Consider the following 17009-nt stretch of genomic DNA (forward strand, 5'->3'; position numbering starts at 1 on the left):
TCTGATCCCTCTGCTCAAGCACAGATATCTAGAGTCAGTTGCTTAGGATCATGTCCAGAGGAGACATTTTCCATCTGAGCACACAAAACTTCTTTAAGAGTGGATTCTGTTTTCTCTCAGGGGACAGAGGGTCCTCTCTTGGCAGCTTGTTTCCTGCCTGTCATAACTATTTTGTCCAATTTCTTCCATAACCTAGACCACAAAATGATGTTCAGTCATTTCTGACAAGCTTGTAATTTATAGCACTTATATCTCTCTCTTTCAAAAATATATTTGATCTGGTTTTAAATACATGAAATTATAAAAAATCTACCACATACCTAGGCTTGTAGTTCCACAACATAATGATATTTTCAGGGTTTTCTTTATTTTTCCATGTTTTTCTCAATTTATCTACCTTCAGGCTTCAGCTGTGGGTTATGATATGCTTTTATCTCTTAAATATCCTTATGCTATCAGAAGTCTCATTTCTGTGTAGAAATGTAGGCTATTATCAACTCTTCTGCTGAATAACAAAGATGGATCAAGAAGCTTTTTTTATTATTATTCCACTATAAAGCAATGTGGTTTGGCAGTGAGGTGGGTTATTTTTTGGGGGGTTTTTTTTTGGTTGTTTTTTGTTTTTTGTTTTTTTGTTTTTTTGTTTTTTTGTGGTTTTTTTGTTTTTTTTTGTTTTGTTTTGGTTTTTTTTTGTTTGTTTTGTTTTGGTTTTTTTTGTTGTTGTTGTGGTGGTGGTGGTGGTATTTTTGTTTGATTTTTGGTTTTTTTTTGTTTTTTGAGGTTGTTGTTTGGGTTTTTTTTTCTGGAACAATTCCTGCTCACTGACATCAATTACAAAGCAGAAGGCTTAGATGCTAGAAACTAACATAATGGCATAGTTATACCATCATTGCCATATAAAGAAGTAGCACAGCTACATTATTGCTACTTTGTGTTTCTTTCTGTAAAACCCCATCATTTTTAAGCCCTGTGCACAAAGGTATCATTACCTCTCAAAGTTACAGCATTCAAAAACACTACACACCACTCAGTAGGCTTAGCCCCTACAGCATTTGTTCCTGTAAGTGTAACTTCACCTTTTATTTCACTGTATCACCTTTTCCTGGGCAATCTGAATCACCCTAGAAAAACAGAGGTGTAATTATTTCCTACTGGAGGATCTTCAAGTCAATAGCAAACTATTCACAGTATTTTGTAGCTGAGTAAAGCAAAGTCCTATCCTCAGTTTAAAGCTGTTTTCCTAGAGGAAATGTGATAGTTTCATAGCACCAGCTGAAAAATCTCCAGACTATAAGGGAATGTTCTAAGTACTTGTAAGAGCATTAATTTTTTGAAAGTTGAAAAATTAGAATGGGGAAAAGCAGGACTGAAATGAGTTTTGAAGTTGCCTAGCAATTCCTTGTCTAACCTGTAACTGCTTTTATTTCAAAAACTATTTGATCAGTCAGTCACTTCATTCAAGCCTGTTCTCTCTCACACTGGAAGGGATACCAAGGTCATGCTTGCAGACCTGGTTCATAACAGAAAAAGTCTGAGTTTTAACAGCAGTCATATGGAAGGCCTCAAAAATCAGTACACATGGATCTATCCAGTCCTTGTTTTGAAGAAGAAAATAGGTCTAAAGCATTGATAACGTTGTTGCTAGCTATTTAAAAGTCTACACTATGCATGTCAGGTATGTTTGAAGAAAGTGCTTGTATTTTCAGCATATTGGTGTACTGTGTTATTTGCTTGAATAATGACAAGAGTCAGAAAATCTAAAAGCCAAATGGAATAAGTCAGAAAAACTAAAAGCCAAATGGAATAAAACCTATTTAGTGTAATCTGCAATAGCTATGGCTTCAAAGGTGATTACTGTAAGGCAGCACCTGAGCTAAGATGATGGTAAATGTAACCATCATAAGATAAATGCTCATGTATTGGAAAATGTTTTATAAACTATAAAATACTAGAATAGAAAAACACACTGAGAATACTACTTAAAAGTGCACTGCCCTAAAAATAAAACTAATTTCTTAAAGATTAGCAAGTTGATGTTGTAGAAAAGTAAAAAAATGCATACCTGTGATCATCAGTAGAGAGACCGCAGTGGTGACTATGCCCAAACATTATAAAGCTGAACTGACACACAGTATGGCAAACAAACTGAAAATAAGCAACTGATGAGACTAGGTAACCGAGGGGCAATTTTAAGCAACATCTACAATAGAATGACTTCATCAGTTTAAGAGTACTGGTAGGGTATGCTACCAAAAAAGTTGTGTAGCTATAGCAAGCCAGGTCTTGAATGCCTCCAAGGAGGGAGAGTGTAACCTCTGAGGGCAACCTGCTCCACTGCTTGACTGTCCTCATGGTGAAGATATTTCTCCTTACATCCAGTCAGAAGATCTCATTTCTGCTTCTGCCCACTGTCATCCTCCCACTGTATATTTCCAAAGAGCTCTGCTTAATATTTCTTGATAAATGCCTATGTGTTGGAGGGCTACTCTTAGGAGTCCTGTAGACTTTTCCATGCTGGTCAAATTCCACACCTTAAAATACCCTCTTGTAACAACAAGCATACTGGCACAAAAAGCAAATTATTTGCAGACTCTGTTTGCTCTACACCTTCTATATCACCAGCACTGAACAAACAATTTGGCTACAGACTTATCTGGGTAAATATATTCAGTTCTTCTGCATATGAAATTCACAAGTTTTTCTTCTCTAAGTGACTGAAAACATGCTTTGTGATACATCTTGATGCTCTTCACCTTTACAAACGGGTATGACGTGTGCATCCAATTCTTTTGAGCACTTCCTCTTTCCTCTGGTTAAAGTCTGGAGACAATGAATGCATTATAGTCAAGTGTTACCTTGACTAGAGCAGAATTTCTCTTTTTTCTTTGGCAACTATAAGAAAGAAAATGATAACAGTAAAGAAACAAGATTGGAAAGTTTCTTCTAATATTAAATAAATATATGCACAAAAAACCAACAAGTATATAATGATTTAGTACCTTGAGCCTTGCATCATTTTACTCAAAATTGGCACATCTCTAGTATTTAGAAGGAAAAAACACTATCTGTGTCACTTACTAAATATTAAAAAAGATCTGAAGATTTAATAATCCTGATTTTTTTTTTTTTTTTTTTTTTTTTTTGCATTTGCTTATTTAAAAAACATTAAATTACTATAATGTGCTGTATTACTTGTGTGGTAAGAAGGAAAAAAACCCACAAACCAACACTTGCGCTACAGAAGATTTAAACCACATTAAACCACAATGTGAAATACATGAAGAAATAAAAGAAGATTAATCAGAATGACACTAAGAAAAACATGTACTAACTGTTCCTATAAAAGGTAAATATAAATAAGATGTAGAAAATTTAGAAATCATAACTTTCACGGCCATTAACTGATCACGTGGCACTTTAGGTATTAAAAAAAACTTATTAGTAAAGGGTATTTTAAGACATGAATGCAGGCTCTGTGGACTGGCTTATGATGGGCATTCCATATTTCAGTGGGCTGTATCAAAAAGGGGGCAAATTCTGGCAAATTAACTGAGCATTTTGAAGACAAAACAAAACGGTTGCTGGAACAAAGGAATCAAAACATACACTAAGGTCTGTCAGTACCTAAGAGAGAGAGACTGGGTTACACAACCCCCTTAGCAGCTTGTCTGCCATGCCACAAACAAGAAAGCAACAGAGACTGGAAGATGAAAAGATCAAAATGACTAGATTTAATATGATATTCCACCTCTTCTTGAATTTGAAAGTTCATCAGTGTTCAGAATGAAAATGCTATAGTTGCAAATATGGGAAACTGTTTTAGATAAGTCAGTCATACAACAGTAGAAAAAGATTTATTCTTCGATATATAACTGAAGAAATAGCAAAAGTTAGATATGCATTAGTTGGGCATAGCTACAGAAATGGAAATTTTTATGATGGCACTGAATAACAGGCTTGAATGCTTTGCAAAGCAATGGTGCCATCAACAGTGACAGAACTTGGCAGAAAAAGATTTGGAACAACATATTTTCGTTTTGAAAAATTTTATTTACTTTGAAGTTGATATACACTTAACTACAAAAATTACTCATATATTACAAACCAACCCCTGAAGTTATTGCTATGCTAAAACTTCTGTGAGAATGAGAAACTTCTCCAAGGAAGGACCTGAAGATTTGGTTTCCAATGAGATCTCTGGCAAATCTCCAATTTATGCCATGAGGCACGGGAACGACTTTGGAGAACAATGGGAGCCCTCTGGTGGGTAACAGAGGAAAACGCCCCCGAAATCCCAATAGCCAAGAAAGACTTCTGCAAGTTAAATTGGATTTCACATCTAAGATTGCACTGTTTTGTAATTATTAAATAGTGTATTTATCTATATTGCCTATTACAAAGTGGTGAGTTTCAACATCACTCTTCTGTAATCACCCTCTGTGTTTTTCCCCTCACTCCTCTAATGATGATTCTGCTATAACCCAAGGAAAAATGTAGTTCACTCACAGAAAAAAGAATGAAACAGGAAGAATATATTAAACTAAATCCTTGTCAACTACACAGGAGAAAAAGTAGTTACTATATCACGTATCCATCTACACTTTTTATATTACTGGGCACAGGGAACATTAAGTCTTAGTAATAGCTTCAAGCCCTAGCATTCCTTTGGGTCTTACAGAACACATTACACACACCAAAGCTTTCAATACTGAATAAAGACCCTGAGATTATTCCTCATTATGTATATAAACAGGCTGGCTCTGCACAGATTGCATATATTCCGCATCTTTTGACTCCAGGTGTTTAAATTTTTTTTGTCTTAAGATACATGGAAAGAGAGTATCTGGTTGTATCCGTATTGACTGGCAACAAAATGATACATGATCCACATAGTTAAAGATCACAGAATTAAAAAAGGATAGAAATTGTAGAAAGTAAAAAAAATGTTGCTCTTCAGTGAAGCCAAAACTACAGCTGTAACTGCTGCCACTACTGATCAAAAAGGCTGAATGATAAAACTTCAAAGTCAGCTGCCATAACCTGATGTTGTTCTTCTCTGTGACAACTGCTTTGTGTTACTGCCCTACTATTTATTTTCTGGGGCAATTGCTGAGAACAGCAACTTCCTCTGCATTTTCCATACTGTTGACTTCCACTTAAATACAGGTGCCCAATAAGTGTCATTAATCATTGACTCAGGTAGAAAGTGGCACTTGGGACCTTTCTTGTCCAACCTCTAGCTCACAGTATGGTCATACTGAACCCAGAACAGATCACTCAAGGTGGCAAAAACCTATCTGGGCTATCTGTTCTATTTCTTAATTTTTTTTTTTCCCGTATATGCTGTCAGATCCTCCTAATTCAGTTTATGTCTACTACCTCTCCTTCCACCAAGCATCACTGACTCCATCACTTAGACAATCTCCCTGCCAGCCTGCTGTTAGGGCCCCAAAAGCTCTCTCTTCCCCAGATTGAACAGACCAAGCCATCCTGGAGAATCTTCCCTGAACTCACTCATTTATCAACGTATTTCCTGAACCAAGGAAACCAGATGAGCCATCTCCTTCTTTTTGCCTGGAAGAAAAGAGTCTTTTTTGTTTGTTTTGAAACAAAAGGGAGTGTCTGTGGTCCTTGGTACAGGTTTTTGCTGGTTAGAGATGAGGCTGTCGTTCCCTATAATATAAAATCATCTCTCCTGTGCTGCTAGACATCCCTGAACACTCAGGATTCTTTATGCAGTCCATATGCTAGGTTTAAATAATGTAAATGGCTTTGAATTAGTCTTCTGAGCCAGAAGAAATTCACCTTTGTCATGAAGATTACCCTCTAACTGTATCAAATTATGAAAAAGTGAGTTTTTGTTGAAGTTCTAAGAACAGGTATACTGAGGTGGACTAACTGATAGGTAATAACTGGAATGACTGAAAGACTGTGCAGCTTCCTTTGTTGATCTTTCTGTGCCAACAGCAAAGCCTCTGGAAAACAGGAACAGTTAAAGCAGATTTCCCTGCCAATCCTGCTCATTTCTAGCACTCTGCTGCTTAGGGACTTTGAGTTTCTCTATCAGAGTGCTTAATACTGCTTGACAGGCCCCTCATCCATAAATTTCTCTATTAATTTTTAACATATGTATACTCTTGGCATTCAAATAATTTAAAAGTAAGGATATATAGGTTTGCCATTGTATGAAGAAGTTGTCTGCTGCTTGCTAATCTATTTTGTGCCCAATTTTATTGAGATGAATACAACCAATTGTTCAACCGATTCACTGTTCCTCGTGCCAGTAAGAACTTTTAAAATTTCTAATTTTTGTGCTTGTTTAACATATTTCCAAGATGAACATTACAAATTACTTTTTTTGGGGTTGGTTCTTTGGTTTGTTTTTTTTTTTTTTTTTGGTGAACAAAGCTTATTCTATACTTTGTCTATACTCTAAACTATCTTAAATTCCATATCTTCTTTTAACAAGAACATCAAGACAGCTCACCATTCATGAAGTATAATCATTACTTGGTTGTATATTTCCTTCCTATTACTAATGTTACTTGCCTTTTTTACTTCCTCTTAACACTATTTTTCCAAATGTCAAACTTACCTGCAGCTTTTCCATTAAGTTCAGAATGTCAGAAATTAATCAAATGTTTTGCTTTTTCTTGATCTAGTTTCTTCAGTCCATCTGGAAAAATCTCCAAACATGTTCCTTCCAAGCTTATGCCTTGGTTGCAGTTTTCCCATGTACAGAAGACTAAAAGTACCCCTAATAATTTAGAAAAAAAGAGGCATAAAACAGTAGTTTGGATGTTATAAAATGATCAGGCAGTCAGTTTATTATTTGGCTAGTATTTACTATGGAAATATCTTTTTATTTTGACTTAAAACATGAAGAAGAAAGGTTCCAAACAATACAGCAGTTAGCACTCGTTTTCATTGTGAGAACATTCACACATTTCTATTGTGGAAGTTTACATTGTTCAAATTCTTATCTGCTCACACAGAGCTGTAATTTGCATGCAGAATAGCTTTTAATCATTTTTTTAAAAAAAGCAATAAATTAAACTTGAAGGATCCTAATTATTCTTACACTCATCATTGAAGAAAACGTTTCTGACTTACACTCTGTCTCTCAGAGAAAATCACCTCTTCTGCCCTCAGATTTTTTTAAAATTCTGGGTTTTTTGGAGAAAAAAAACAACACAACAGGAACAGAAAAGAATAGAACAGAACTTCTATAAACATTATAAATGGATGACCACTCAAATTGCTTCCATAGATAAATCCTACATTTCTATCTCAACTATTTATTTTTTTTAGCAGTATGCAAATTTTTAGAATGTGATCTCCATTACAAATTAAAGACTAACAAACATTTTTTCCCTTTTATTACCACGACATTAAAACACACATCTTAAGGCACAGATTAGCTATTCTTTGGCTTCGATAAAGAATTCACTAGTCCCACACTTTTTTTTATTACTTATTTTGCATATTAGAAACACTCATGTTCTAGGGACTGGGCTTTGATCCAAGACTATGATCCATTTCAAGTGCATCAGTTATTGTGTCTATCAATTATGCTATTTGATTTATAGACATTATTTTATGGGTTTTATTATTAAAAAATATTGTTAAGAATGACATAATAGACACAAAGTGTGATTTGACAAATTGAAGGGAAAGAAAACCTACCTTTTGCCTCCAAAAATGACAATTCAGCCTTCTTCTTGCGTTCTGTGAAGAACATTCTGACAGAGCCAATGGGTACGTTGGGAGGAGAACCACTCTATGCTTATCTGCTTCATATATGCTTTCCCTAAATTCCCACTAAATATTGGGAAAGCCTTTTTCCCAGTTCAGTGTTCCCATTTGTTTTTCCTCAGTGTGACATCATTACTTCTTTTGAAAACTGTTCTTTTCCCCATGCTTACCCAAAGAAAGAACACAGATGACTTAAACCAAGTTAACGTAAAATGAGAATTTTAATGAGGTTCATAAAACTGTGCCTTGTCCCTATTTTTTATGTAAATGTAGAGCCACTGATACAACAGTATGAAGTACTAATATTGAATAAGGTTCAGCTAAACTGGTATTTCAGTGAGGAGAAACAAGGCGCTGCACTGAAGCCAAGCTCTCAGCATGACTGAGGAGCTTGAAACAAAGTAACATTTTAGGATAGAGAAACACTAGAAGGAGCAAAGACATAAAAGACACATCATGATACTCCCTATTAGAGGAAGGATAAAAAAAAAATGTCTGAGATAATTTTGTGAATGCCTTCTAAAATATTTATTAATTATTATGAAGATTAACAAATTCCAAATTTGTCCTTTTTTTGGCCCTATATGACATAAGCAGCATTAAAATTAACACTTACTAGTGTGTAAGAAACCAAAGCCATACTCCTGGTTAAAAAAGGCTAAGTAATCACCAAAGTATACCTATAAAAGAAAAGATGCCTGCATTGACATAATATAGCATGAAAAAACAAACTCATAAACCTAGTGGTCTGCAGTGATGGAAAATGAATTACAGCATTAAACCAAACACAACGGATTTCAAGAAGCTACAGGGAATTTAAAAAAACCAAACAAACAGACAACAAACCAAACAAACAAACAAAAAAAAACAAACCAAAACAAACAGGAAAAAAACCCCACCACAATAAAACCAAATTGGTTATTATTTCCAATGGTTAACTGCAGGTACTCGCACTGTACACTGTGTTCTATACCACAGGGCTTACAAGTTTTACTGGATTCTAAGCCACATAACACAAAGAATAATTACACCTTCAACAATATATTCTGCCAAATACTGCTAACCCCAGTTCCACTACTTGAGAGAGAGAGAGAGAGAGAGAGAGAAGAGAAAAAAAAAAAAAAAAAGTAGACTTCATAAGAGAATTTTAAAATATGGCATTTCTATTAGCACACATGCTTTCAGCCCCCTTGAAACTTGAGGTATTATCAAGTGGTGAAAATTGCAGTTCAGTCAAGCGAGAAGGTGCACCTGCTCCCTGTTGGTATGTACACTATCCAGTTCAAGTATGATACTAATCCCTTGTCGTGGTCAAAATGAAGACTGTATCTTGTTTCAGATACTTTAATTTCTACAATACCACTTCTCTTCTTTCTATGTCTTTTTACTACATGAATACTTAATAACAAACTTATGGAATTTACTTTTAGGTAGCGTCTGAGACAATTTTCATAGTTTGGACTTATTTTTCACTATATTGAAGAATTACTATAACGGTGCTTTGTAGATAAAGATTTTGTTTTATAATCAATGTATATTCATAAATTTATTTTTAAGTTTCTTTGCTTTATAACATGCAATATTTGCAGTCTGATTTCTCGGCAGTGTGCAACTGTCTTTCTTGGAAAGCAAGGATGGTATTTAGGGAAGGCCACTGATAAAATTGTTTATTTTTCTATACCATGACTGCTACTGCCACAATGTATATCAGTTTGAAGAATGGTAATAGCATTCTCTTCAGCCTCACTCATTCTGTTTTCATCCACACATTTTCTCAATGACCTGTAAAAATCCCAGTTTTTTTATTATGTGCAATGAGAGGTTTTACTAAGTATTAACATTATCCAGCCTCACATCAAACGTATGCAACAAAACCTTTACAGAAATAATTTCACTTTTTCTGTAGGCCCACTTTTTATACTACTCTCAGCCTGTGACCCCATATACTATGCCCTACAGATGTAGTTCTGTACCACTGCCACTCTACTGCATTCACTGCACATCTTGCTGCACATCATGGCACCTGGATGACAAGCTTTAATTACAAGAGCAAAGAAGTGTGAAAAAAGAACAAGGCAATCCCTGAGCTTAGGCAGGAGAAGAGGCACATCAGTTCTGGAGTGCAGGGGAGAAGGACATCACAGGGAAAACTCCTAGGCTGATGTTGTAAGGTGTGGTAGCTTAACTGGCTGTTGGAAACACAGCACTGCTGTGCACCACTGCATCCAGTACCAGATCTCCTGGTCATGGGGATGCTGAGCACTCACAAATCACCACACTGCCTTTCAGCTGGGAGCAGTTACTGTGCTATGAATGAGGCCACTTCACTGGGTGGCCCGTACCACAAGTCCCTGCCCTCTCTCAAGAAATAACTTCCTACAAAAAACTATTTTTCTGTCATCCTCTTTTATTTCTGTGGTGAGATGTTTCTTCTGCACTGGTGAGCAATTGCCTCATCTCTTATCTCTTGACTCATGACCTCTCATTAACTAGTCTTAATGACCATTATGCCTTATGGAGTTGTGGTTGCTCATTTTCACTCCATGACACAAAAACACAGTAGAGATTTTCAGTCTTTGCTGGCACCATCCTCAGCACATCCCTAGAAATAGCTTTGTCTGCACAACTGAACAGGCAATCTGGGGACAGAAATCAGTAAAGGAGAAAGCTAGTGTTCCTGAACCACCTAATTTTTCCTAGTTGAAGCTCAGTGAGAATAAATTAACACATCTGCTCTCCCAGATGGGATATGCAAAGTTGTGTTAAGCAAATGGAAGTAGTACAAAAATACTCCAGGTCCTATCCTGTTTTGGTCTCACAAAACCAGGTGCTTCAACAGAACCACAACAAACAAAATTTATACTCACGTGTCCTCACTGCTTAGATTCAGGTTTTGAATCCTGTGACCTACCTAACAGCTTGCAAGTCTAATTAGGTTTCTGACAGTTTATAAGACAAAACCCTAGAAAATGAAAATTCTGTGTAGACATAGGAACATTATTTTTCAATGCAGCAGCACAGCAGAAGAGTATAGTGGTACAGACAGATGTACAGACTTCTGGAGTGAGGGCAGGTAGACTTTGAGCACAACCAACTGTAGCTGTCCTAGATGCTGTCTACTGTGACTGTGAAAGATAAACTTAGCTCTGGTACACCAAGAAACATATAAACAACCTAACCTCAGAGGTGGGCCTCTCAATAGACATTGTGAATACTAAGGTTTATCTGACATATATATTTGTCTGTGAGAACAGCATCAAAGAATGGTAATCTCAAGATTCCCAGGAATAGATGAAATTTCTCATGTATCACAGAAGTCAACATATCAATTGAATACTATTTTTGACTGATTTTTACAGGAAATATTTATTTATTTAATAATTTATCTTGATTGGAAAGGACCTTCAAGATCATCAAGCCCAACCATTGGTCCTACACCACCCTAGCCACTAAATTATCACCCAAAGTGCCACATCTACCCGTTTGTTGTTTTTTTTTTTTGATACCTCCAGGGATGGGGACCCCACCATATCCCCAGACAACCTGTTCTAATGCTTCACTACTCTTTTAGTGAAGAAATTTTTCCTAATATCTAATCTGAGCCTCCCCTAGTACAACTTGAACCCTTTACCTCTTGTCCAATTGCTAGTTATGAGATGAGTCCCACATCTGCCTCATTACAACCTCCTTCCAGGTGGCTGTAGAGAGCAATAAGGTCTCCCCTCAACCTCCTCTTCTTAAGGTTTAACAGCTGAAGTGCCAGCTCTTTCAGCCTCTCCTTGTAAGACTTGTTCTTCAGACCCCTAATCAGAACGGTAGGCACATATATATATGTTGACACAAGACACACAGAAAGGGTGACAATTTGAATAAAAAAAACAACATAGCTTTGCTATTAAACTGTGGGGGTTTCTTTCACATTTTTTCTTGTGCTTGACACCTGCAGTCTCACACAATAGCAAAAAACCTGAAGTTATTTATCTGAATTCTGTTTGTAGATAATTTTTAGATAAAAACCTGGTTTTGTTAGATTCTATTTTATTATTTATCTGATCTTATTAGAATAAGGGACAAAATGTATTAGATTTATAAACTATGAGATTAGGGAAATAAAGAAAAAATATTAAAATAGTAGTAACATGGAACTGAACTTCCATTTTGACTACACTGAACATAAAAACATTCTTACCATTCTGTCAGAATCTGAAGTTCTCCCTCTACAGTATGAATTACAGTAATCATTTTACACAGAGACTCATGAAAAAGGATTTCACTGAAACCTTGAAAACCCTGCCTGTTACCTAGTTAAGACTAGTGTAGCAACTGCTTTTACCAAACGGGATCTGACAGAGCAATTCTAATTTCTTCAAAATTATCACTTACTGCAAAAATATATGAAGATTTTAACAAAAGACTCAAGGATAAATTGTCTTTTTCTGCTAGTAGAAAATATATTATTTGAGGGTTTGTTTTGTTCTTTTTACTGATTGATAAACTGTGTAAACACTTAGCTGGTTGGAATGGAAATGAAAGAGATATTTTGATTATGCTGAAGTTACTCTTATGGCTCATTTACTAAAACAAGTTAAAAATTTATATAACCATTTCAGTCAAAACAAAAAGGTTTGTGGTAGGACAGAGACAGCTTTTTTTTTTTTTACATCATCCTTCATTCTTAACTAGTTATGAGGTCTCTCGTGGTTGGCATATCAATATTTTATTGATAAAGGTATGCAATGCTGTAAAAACATAAAAGCTTTATATACTCCAAGGGCAAATTACTTTCATTTCCCCTTGGGAATAGTTTATTTTTAATGTTGTTCTTTAAGTTTTTAATTCTTCATGGGATCTAGAGCAGTTTTGAATTATACATATTTAATATATAAATATATTTATACATATTTAATTGTAATGACATCCATGGAAATATTTTCTATGGTGGAGTTAATACATGTGCATTAATAGTAATTTATAATTATGTAACAAAATAAATCTAAGAGTATGTATGCAATCCAGTTATCATTCAATCCTCCACAGGCAGCATAACACTACTCAAGGTGGGGGGTCTCCTTCCATATGTTTTTTACTATTTAAAAGGATAGAGCACTGATTTGCCACTTAAAGTAAATTTCTATTTCTTTAAATCATAGATATTCCAAATATTGACAAGAATTCTAGTGTTGTTTACTGAAAACCAAAACCTATTTGGTAGTAACTAGATATTTTTCAAGAACAGTCTATGTGTCCAACATTCACCGTTCATAAGCCTAAGGGTTCAAAGCAGAATAAACTTGCCTGCTAGCAGCTGCAGGACTGTCATATTGTGCTTCTGTGACACTCAGATCACATGCATAAGGAGATGGGAAATGCCCTTCTGCCTTCAATTCCCTTCATTTTGAAGAGTCTGTATTAAAAAAAAAAATAAAATTAACATAGCAAACCCATTCACAACTTATGTACTCACTCAGTAGAACTCTTTCTGAAGTTTCTCAATTCCCACCACAGAAAACTCCTGGGTTCTGAAATTAATCTTCAAAGAATTTTTCACTGGACCATAGAATAATTCAGGCTGGAAGAGGTCCCAGGAAATCATCTAGTTCAAAGCACTGTCAACTATCACTTGAAACCAGGTTGTACAGGGCATTATTACCCCACTGCATTTGAAAACCTCCAAGAATGTACAACCTCTCCAGACAGTCTGTTCCACTGCTGAACTGCCTCCACAGAGAAAATGTTCTCTTACACCAAGTCTGACACAGTCTTGTTTCAATTCATGTCTGTTCTCCTATCTTGAAGTACCTGGCTCCATCTTTACAATGACCTCCCTGAAGGCACTGGCAGATTGCTGATCAGTTACCTCAAAACTCATTACTTTGTCACCTCATTACTCGGCTCCTGAGTACAGTCACACCCCCTCACAGCACACAAGACACCAAGCACCAGCATATGCTGTTCCAAGGCTCCCTCCCTCAAGATGTTACTTTACCCTCTGTGAAAAGCCCACCCAAAACCCACCACCTGCCTGTAACTCAGCTCATGAGGATTGCCACCTGCTGCTGCTGCCTGCACTGCCCTTGAAGCATGTGAAAGCCAGGCATAGGTGACAGCCTCCCCTTGGCAAGCCTCAACCCCTGTGCTGCTCCTCTCGTTAGAGTTCAAGCCCAACCGGATTGCCAGGAAATGCTCTTCACCTGGCTCACCACAGTCACTGCACACACCTGCCTGCTGCCTGCACCCTTACACCAAAGAGAAACCCAGCACAAGCACCTGCCCCTCTAGAATGGGACTTCCTAAACAACAGCACTTCACCCGTTCTTGTGAGGCTACAAGCTTACCTGAAAAATCCACCCACGATCAGCAATCCAAGCAGCCTGTGAATAACCACTGTGCCCTGCTTCTCCCTGCACTGCACTCACACGGAGTTAACACAGGGTTACAGACATTTGCCCTTGCAAACAACATTGCCTTCTGTGAGCCAACACTCCCCCTCCATCTACCTACCTACAAGGTTCACAAGCTCTCCAGAGCCTCTGTCAACCTCTATTACGGTCCGAGATAACCCTAGAATTTATTTTTGTTTTGGATCCACGAAACAAAGTCCAACCATAGAAGGGTCGGGTGCAAGCAGATTTTATTTGACAATTGACACAGGCAAAAATACAGAGCCAGGCAAATGTGGGAGAGAGGAAAAGAAGATATAAGAGAGGAAAAAAAGTGCTAAGAAAGTAGGAAGAAAGACTGAGAGTCACCACCAGGGCCCCAGCTGTCCAGCGAGTTTCCTCAAGATGGCGCTGATCCCGGAAAGGGTGCGATGCAAAACGGTGGTGGGTCAAGAGACGATGAAACAGCCACAGCATGGACAGCCATATATACCCCTGAGTTCCTTTTGCTCCGGAGGGGCAGCTGTCAGTCAGCTGCCACAGAAGCCAGAGGCATTGGCATCAGAGCCATTGCAGACAGGCTGCCTGCAGGGGAGCTGCCGCAGAGGGTGCAGTCGTCGTCCCCCCACACTCATCAGTTATCTCCTGCCAGGCAACACTCCCCCTCTGTTCCAGCCACCTTAGCCAGGTGCTTAACAAGTACAATCAAGGTGGCTTAATCGTGCCTGGAGGGACGACCCAGCATTGAAGGCCCTCAGAAAAGGGGAGTAGTCTCCACCCAGTACTTCTTCCCCAGGAAGTATCACCAGTATCACCCAGTATCTCTTCCCGAGGATCTTGTCACTTGCTTAGTTCTGGCCAGGCCAGGTCCTCCACCCTAGCCAGGGCTATTCACTTTACAATTGCACTTTTGAGACAATTGCAAAATCAGTGAGGTCAGACTCTAACAACCTCATTATCACTTGATTCATGAATGCTGCCACATGCTAGTGCACTCCACACTGCCCTGACAACAAAGAACAGCACATGACCCCTGCTCTATGTGGAAGCTTCCACATGACACAGGTCCATTCTAGCAAAGCTGCAAACTCATCTGAAATCCTACTGCCCTCAGCCATCCTACACAGAGCTTGTGAGACACATGAGACATGTAGCTTGTGAGTGCTACCACAACACTCACAGAAAACTGAAGCCCAGCAAAGATGTCAGGGCAAGGCTGTTCCACAATACACACCATCACATAGTTCTTCTCCTGAGAGAGTCCACTTGAGCACCAACTGCAGATGTCCCACATGAGAGCCACCACCCACCACTGTCTCATACATAGCCCTGATAATAAGGTTCAGCAAAGACAAAAGAAAAAAAAAAAAAAAAAAAAAAAAAAAGTAGACTTTCAAAGCCACTTCACCAACAGATCCCTTCTCTTAAGGCTCTGAGCCCATGGTAAGTTTCACCTCACACTTAGTTCATGAGCACTGTTGCCACCCACACTGGTCTCACAGCTACAGGAAGCTTGCTACACCAGGGCCAAACTCCCTTTACCCCACATAGTAGCCTTCTCACAAGGCTACAAAATGGCCTGGATCTCAATAACCTCTTACTTAGCTCACAAGTACCTGTGCTCTCACAGCAAATTGAAACATAGCAAAAATACCTGCTGCTTTAGGATGAGAATACTGAACCCACCACCAGCCATTGCTGCACACTGGCAAGTAACTTCTGTAGCTCTGCCAAGTCCTTTGTACAGACACAGATGAACTGTACACATTTTCACCCCCGAGGCTGCTGGGCACACCAAACAGAAACCCAGCACAGCAATGTTCTCCAGAAGAGAGCCCCTCAAGCACTTCTGCAGATTCCCTTGCACCTGACCTGCATTAAGCACTCACGGCAAATTAGGGAAAGAGACGGGCATCGTCACCTTTAAAGTGCCCCACTCCCCTCTCAAGCCTTGCACGCTCCCTTGAGCAAAACCCAACCTCACACCAACTCCCCCCTCCAAGGCCACCCTCGCATCTGCCATTATCCCCAGCTCTGAGGGAGACCCCCACGCCACCCCACACTGCTCCCCTCACAGCCTGCAGCAGTGGGCACTGCTGCCCCACCCCCCCTCTCAGGAGGCCCCGAGCCATCCCTAGCACCCACCATTAACCTCGGGGGCATCCCAGGCCACTTGAAAGCCTCCCAGAGGCATGGTTGCTCCCGGGTGAGGCCACCCAAAACCCTAGACAGTAAAGCTTCCCTGATACAGCCCTCCTACCCCGCCATTCCTTCCTCAGCACCTGCACAGTAAAGCCAAGCCCAGGGCAGAAGCTCTCCCCTGCTCACCTCACACCTCACCCCACCAGCCCCTCGGGCGTATAGCCGGTGAACACGGCCCATACCTCCCGAGCACTCCCCGAGGCTTTCTCCTGCGCAGCCCCCGCCCTCACACGCTGCCCCCGAAAATGTCTCCGCCTGTGTCCGCAGGGGTCCGATATGCCCACGCAGCTTGCACACCTGACAAATGTCTTTAGGCAGCTATGATATGTAGGGAAAGATTTTAGGTACTTTTGATGTACTTTTTTTAGGTATTTTAGGTACTTTTTGATTATTAAATGAAAAAAGTACAGTTTGCGGGGAAAAAAAAATCCCATAAGAGAGAAGAAATATATAGAATAAAAACAAGAGCTTACATAACACTGAGACAGAATTGGAGAAAAACATCCCCAGAGGTCAACAATCCATCCTTGAGAAACAGGAAGATAGATGAATGGGATGGAACTCCTCACAGCTTACCTTGGTTATACTCTTGAGCAGTAGATAGAAAACACTGACAAATTGGGCATACAATAGTAATGTATTATTAGCATGTTAATGTATTACTAGTTTACT

Source organism: Heliangelus exortis, chromosome 3 (assembly GCF_036169615.1).
Source record: "Heliangelus exortis chromosome 3, bHelExo1.hap1, whole genome shotgun sequence".
Classification (NCBI taxonomy): domain Eukaryota; kingdom Metazoa; phylum Chordata; class Aves; order Apodiformes; family Trochilidae; genus Heliangelus; species Heliangelus exortis.